We start from the raw sequence: 7,276 nt of genomic DNA, 5'->3' as shown, positions 1-7,276 counted from the left end.
TCTTTTTGACCATCTTTCACCTGACTAGTTAAAACTGAGCTGCAGGCAGTAGAAGCAGAGACAGAAAAGACATTGCAGACTTAATTATTTTCCTCCATATTTAGGCCTCTGCTGACCTCCTGTCAGCCACCATAAAGTTTATTAATGGGCTAAGTGGAGATAGCTTGGTAGGAAGAGTGCTTGCTTAGCATGTGGGAGGAGCTGGGGTTCAATCCCCAGCACCCAAAAAAAATTTTTTTAAAGTTCACTTAGGCAAATTATAACTTGATTTTGGCTCTAGATATTAGAGAATGCTCCCACCCAGTCCAGGAACATAATTTTTATGTATTTGTGGTGCAAGAAGTGGCAACAAGCCTCTCTAAAATTATACCCACTTATATTTGTATGATGTTTTCTAATTTTCTTTTTTAAGTTTTTTATTGTTTTAAAAACATTTTATTTGTAGATGAACACAATGTTTTTATTTTATTTATTTTTATGTGGTGCTGAGAATCAAACCCAGTGCCTTACCCATGCTAGGTGAGCACATTACCACTGAGTCATATGGCCAGCCCCATAGTTTTCAATTCTTATTCTGTGTTATTTAATCCTCACCAACTACCCTGTGAAGTAGAAATTCTCATTATATAGATTTAGGAATTAAAAATACTGAGATGGCCACAAATCAATGACCTGACAAAGTCAATGGTTGGTAAAAATAGTAGCTAACCTGTGTAGTGCTCGTGAAGATTGGTCACTGGTGTCCATCATACTACAGACATGACCTCTGAGGGAAGAACTGTTATGAACCTCTGTTTAACAGTTGAAGAATCCAAGCGCAGAGAGTTAAGTGAATGACTTGCTGAAGTTCACACAACAGGTAAGAGGAAGACCTGGCATTCTACTCAGTTCGGCTATCTCCAGCACCTCACTCAACCTCTAATGTGATGGGCTTCTAAGGGCCTCAACTTGAATTTGAACTGAGTTTGTTCCTTTGTTTTTGTTTTTGTATTGGGTGTCTTTTCGGTTTTTAGAATAATTGGGAAGGGACAGTGATAGGCCCTAGTTATAATTCTAACCCACTCAAACACCATTGACATCTAGGCCTCATAACTCAGATAATTCCTCCTCCTCCTCCCGCTCCCCCAACCTTTCTGCTCCTCTATATGTCCACCTCCTCCTTTTTTTAATGGACTCCTTTATTAATTGGAATAAGATCATTTTAGTTCGTCTTGTGTGTAAACATGAATTTTCATACATTGGGTATGCTGTAAATGAAACACAAGTACCTTAATGTGTTTGTCTCCCCTTCTTTGAGGCTTGTAGGATTCTGTTTGTCTTTTGTTTTTTTCCTACCATTCCCATTAGCACCAGGGGAGTTTTCACCAGTTTTCAGTGGGCCACTCTATCCTGTTACTCTATCCCAATTACATGTCCACCATCTCGTGTGAATGGATTTTTGAACTGACATTTTATAATCTCTTGACACATGGGTGATAACCAATCTAAAGCCAGAACTTTCTTCACCTTGGTAAGCATGTGTGTGCTTCCTAATGTGAACACCCTCTTCACTGCTGACCGTTGGTACCTAACCTCATTTGTGGACTGAGAGGTATACAGTGTGGAATTTAAGAACAAGAATGCTAGAGGTTGATCCCAACTACACTTGCAAGCCCTATGTGTTACCTTGGACAAGTTGCTTGAATTTTTGGTTTCTCAGTTTCATCTGTAATCTGAGGTTGTAATAGTTCCTATACCAAGTGTCATGAGGATTGAGCTAATGTAAAGGATTTTAAATGGTCTGTTCCATAGTAGATGAGATATAAATAATACTATTGTTACTACCAACTTGGTCTGCTGAATAAGAGGGTCCCAAAGATGACAGAACATTGGCAGTCAGCACAGACAACCTGTAAGGAATGATCTGAGAGAGCATCAGGTCAGCACTGTTAGGTGATTAACACCCTCCTGGTCGGGGTCCAGGAACATCCAGCTGTTGGGAAGCAAAACCAGATAATTCTATGTTTTGGGGAACTGTCCTATGTATTGTAGGATGTTTAGCAAAATTTCTGGATACTACCTACCAGTAGAAAACTCACTCTCCATTAATGTGACAACCAAAAATATCTCCAAAAATGTATGGGTTGTGGGAGAAAGATTGTCCCTGGTGAGAAGTTTTACTGTAACCCTAACCCAAACAATGTCTACATTTGAATCCTATCTAGGAATACAGGGATGAATTAGTTTTTACTTATTACCACTATCACCACCTTAATGTTAGCAATTTATTGAACATATGCTTTGTGCCAAGCCCTGTGTGGGTCTATATGTAACTATATGTACGTATATATGTGTATGAGTTTATATATACTGTTTTTCCTCTGTACCCATGGAGTATTGGTTCCAGGATTCCCTCATCCCCTACAGATACCAAAGTCCATGGATGTCAAGTCCCTAATATAAGGTGTATAGTATTTGAATGTAACCTATGCACATCCACTGTATCCTTTGAATCCGGATAATTTATAATACATAATGCAATGTAAGTACCATGTGAATAGTTGTATTATTTAGGAGGACATGAAAAGAATAAAAAGTCTATATATATTCAATACAGATGCAATTTTTTTCAAATATTTTTGATCTGTAATTGGTTGAATCCATGGATGTGGAGCCTATAGATGATATGTATGACAGAGAAAGGATATATGGTATTTGGTGGATCCCTGAAAGATGAATTTCTAGCACCATTGGCAAATAACATTTTTCATTGAAGGCTAAGATCCTGAACAAACGGGAATGAGAATGACCACTACTTACAATACCTCTTATGCACTGAATCTCTCATACCAATTTACTGCCACAGTAGAAAAATCAATAAGTATTTGGTGAATAAATGAAAACATTTGACCTCTGCTATATGATACTATGAAGACTTCAGATAAAAAGCACTTTGCTGGGGCTGGGGAAATAGCTCAGTTGGTAGAGTGCTTGCCTTGCAAGCACAAGGCCCTGGGTTCGATCCCCAGCACCAAAAAAAAAAAAAAAAAAAAAAAAAAAACCACTTTGCTGAGATGTGGCCTTCTCTAAGGGAAAGACAGTGTTCTCTCTTGTGGGCAGTCCTCATGGCAGCAGTGGGGAAAGAGATGATTGCTGTTGGTTAAGCAGAGAATATAGATAGATAGATGTGTTCATTTTTCCTTCAAAAGTGCTCATATTGCATTTCAACAGGTATGTATTCAGGTACATAGGAGTCACATACAATGGCCATGCCAAACTCAAATGGTTTTGGAAAGCCAGTGGTTGTGTCTCAAGAGTAATCCTTCAAAACCTGTGGAGAAATAAGTGGAAAACAAAAGTGTGCATTTTAGTTGTTGTTAAAAACAAGCACACAAATAATGAAAGGGTTCAACCAGAGAGCGCAGGTCAGTCTCAAAGACCCAAATCTTCAGGACACTCCTGCCTGACTATGGTTTATCTTTAGGTTGAATTTGTCAGTGTTTTCATCCATTTCTATTATAATGAAGGTTTCTGTCTTTGGCACACCTTCTCTTTTAGTCTTCATTTCTTTATTATTTTTCCCCTCTTTTAAGCACAGGAGGAGGCCCATTAGGAGCAAGGAAAATCTTCCCTGCTGGGCTCTTTGTTTTCTCAATTTCATTCCACATGCTGTATCTTGTACTCAACAATTCTTTTTCTAACTTTTTTTTTTTATATTGTAAACAAATGGGATACATTTTGTTTCTCTGTTTGTACATGGCGTAAAGGCATACCATTTGTGTAATCATAAATTTACATAGGGTAATGTTGTTTGATTCATTCTGTTATTTTTTTCCCTTCCCCCCACCCCTCCCACCCCTCTTTTCCCTCTATACAATCCTTCCTTCCTCCATTCTTGCCCCCCTCCCTAACCGTAACTCTAACCCTAACACTAACCCCTCCCACCCCCCATTATGTGTCATCATCCACTTATTAGCGATATCATTCGTCCTTTGGTTTTGTGAGATTGGCTTATCTCACTTAGCATGATATTCTCCAGTTTCATCCATTTGCCTGCAAATGCCATAATTTTATCATTCTTTATGGCTGAGTAATATTCCATTGTATATATATACCACAGTTTCTTTATCCATTCATCAATTGAAGGACATCTAGGTTGGTTCCACAATCTGGCTATTGTGAACTGAGCAGCTATGAACATTGATGTGGCTGTATCTCTGTAATATGCTGATTTTAAGTCCTTTGGGTATAGGCCAAGGAGTGGGATAGCTGGGTCAAATGGTGGTTCCATTCCAAGTTTTCTTGATAATCGCCATTCTAATTGGGGTGAGATGGAATCTTAGGGTGGTTTTGATTTGCATTTCTCTTATTACTAGAGATGTTGAACAGCCCCCTGGGTGTTCAGGAGCGGTGGCTCCGAGACCAAGGGACCCACCGCCCTCCTCCTCCAGGCAGGCCACCGGTGTTCAGGAGCGGTCGCTTTGAGTCCAAACAACTCACCAGTCGCCTCCTCCTCTGACAACCGCCTGTGGCTCTGATGCAGTCACTCCTTGACCAAGTGACCCACCACACTTCTCCTCTTCCTCTGGGCAGCCCCCCCGGTGTTCAGAAGTGATTGCTCTGAGTCCAAACAGCTCACCATGCAGCTCCTCCTCTGGCAACCGCCTGTGGCTCTGATGCAGTCACTCCTAGACCACGCGACCCGCCACGTTCCTCCTCTTCCTCTGGGCAGCCCCCCGGTGTTCAGAAGCGGTCACTCTGAGTCTAAACAGCAGGCCACGCAGCTCCTCCTCAGGCAGCCGCCCAGAGCCCCAGTGGTTGCTCCGAGTCCAAGCACTGTGCTGAGCCGCCTCCTCTACGATGATCCCAGTTGTCCGTGTTTACCGCTCCAGCGGGGGGAGGGGCGTCTCGTGGAGCAACTCTACTTCACAAAGTTCCCTGCGTTCCGGGGCTACCGCCCCATCCAGGACACCTCCCCAACAGGAGAGACTCACCCGGCGGCTTTGAGTTGGTCCCAAGTCTCTCACTATCTCCTCTTTTGAATCTTGCGTCCTGGAGCAACACGAAATGCAGCCGCCCTCTAGTCCTCCATCTTGAAAACTCCTCTTTTTCTAACTTTATTGCCTGTTAAATGTTCACCATTCATCTAACTTCCTGTTTTGTCCTTTCAGAGCTTTTATTAGGAATTGGGCTGTGAAGATCTTTCTGGAGACCTGCAGTTATATAATCAAATGAGGGCATTTTCACATGGATCCCAGGACAGATCTGTGCTGGGGGACCCTTGGTTGCAGTTTCTGTATGTGGGATATGGGGGTGAGTGAGATTTTCTTTCTTTCTTTAGTTCTTTTGTAATACATATAACAATTCTCCAAGCCTTGGTGCATAAATAAGGGACTTGACACAATATAGGGAAAAAATATTTGAGTGAAGATATAAATTTGGCAACAGGATCTATAAGTCTGAAGTTCAGGAAAGCTGCAATGATTTGGATCTGGAATATCCCCCAAAGGTTCATGTTTGAAGACTTGGTCCCCCATGCAGCAGTGTTCAGAGGTGGGGCTCTTGGGATGTGACTGACTCATGAAGGCTCTGATCATATCAATGGGTTAATCCATTGATGGGTTCATAATTGAATGAACTGTTAGGAGGTGATGGAAACCGTAGAATGAGACCTAGCTGGAGGAAATAGATTACTGGGGGCATGTCCTGGAAGAGTATGCTTTGTCCTCGGCCCCTTTTCTCTCTGCTTACTGAATACCATGAGGTGAGCAGCCTTCTTCACCACATGTTCCCATAGCCATGATGTTCCCCCTCTCCTCAAGCCCAAAGTAATGGAGCCAACTGACCATGGGCTGAAAATCTCGGAAACCTTGAGCCAAAATAAATCTTTTCTCCTTTTAAGCTGTTTATTTCTGATATTTTGTCAGTACAACAGAAAACTGACTAACTCAGGAGGGTTCTTCTCTTGAGATGAGGTAAGGTATTACAACCCATTGTAAGTTGAAAATATCATAAATCAAAAATGCACTTAATACAACTAATTTACTGAACGCCCTATCTCAGCACAACACAGTCTACTGTGGAGTATTAGTTGCTGCACCTTATGAGCTGTGACTCACTGCACTGCCCAGCATGATGAGAAATTTATAGAGCAAATCACTAGCCTGAGAAAAGATTGAAATTTAAAATTCAAAGTATGGTTTCTATTGAGTGCACATCTCTTTTGCCCCATTGTATAGTCAAAAGATCATAAGCTGAATCATTCTTAAGTCAGGGAACACCTGTATATAAATCCAAGTGTTATTAGCATACAGATGTTTAAACCAACAGACTTGCCAAAATTTCCCAGGAAGTGAGAGTGAGTGTAGATTTAACTGAAGACAAAGGACTTAGGTCTGGGGAGCTCTAATAATTAGAAGTGGAAAAGACAAAGAGGAATCGGAAGTGACAGTCAGTACAGTAAGAAACCCAAGAAAGGGTGAAGTGCTGGGAGCCAATTGATAAAGGTATTTGACAAAGGAAGAAATAATCAACAGTGGCAAGTGATGCTTATTCTTCAGGTAGGTTGGATTGACCATTTTATCTGACCACTCATAAGTTGTACATTGATCACTGATGCTTTGGTCATTGTGATCATTGATCACAAAGACTGGTTCAGAGAAATGCTGGGCATGAATCCTGACTGAGGTGAACACCAGAGAAACAGCCCAAGGGTCCTCATCAGTAAGAGTGGGATTATGATAACCCCTATCTGTCTCTAAGTATCAAACAATATGGGTGGAAAAGTTTAATAAAATAGGAAGCAATATATAAAAGCCATATAGAGCTTCATTATAATCATAGCTATGATAACCACCAACAATAAAAAATGTATACATTTACTTTAACATTCAGGATTACTTCACCTCATATTGGAAAAATAAGCACACATCTCCTTCTTTCAAGTTTTACTTCATTTCAAATCTCAACTCTACCAGCTGCTCAGAAGAGTCAAGAGAAAAATGAAGGACCGTGTTATAAAAGCAAATCAAAATTAATCACCATTATTCACTAATACTTGATGGTGGGTTAACACTGGGAGAAGGGAGAAAGAAAGGGTTGGCAGCTATACAACAGCAGATAATTTATTTTAATAACCAGATAATAACAATTGTCAGAAACACTGACAATGGGTTTCTCTCACTGCTCACTACCATATCTTATTCTCTATACATCTCTTGCCTAAATATATGTTTCCCTTTTTCCAGTAGTTGTGGTGAATCTAAGCCCTTTCCCAGTCAATATGGCTCTTCGGCAA

Source organism: Sciurus carolinensis, chromosome 5 (assembly GCF_902686445.1).
Source record: "Sciurus carolinensis chromosome 5, mSciCar1.2, whole genome shotgun sequence".
Classification (NCBI taxonomy): domain Eukaryota; kingdom Metazoa; phylum Chordata; class Mammalia; order Rodentia; family Sciuridae; genus Sciurus; species Sciurus carolinensis.
This window is presented reverse-complemented; position numbering follows the sequence as displayed.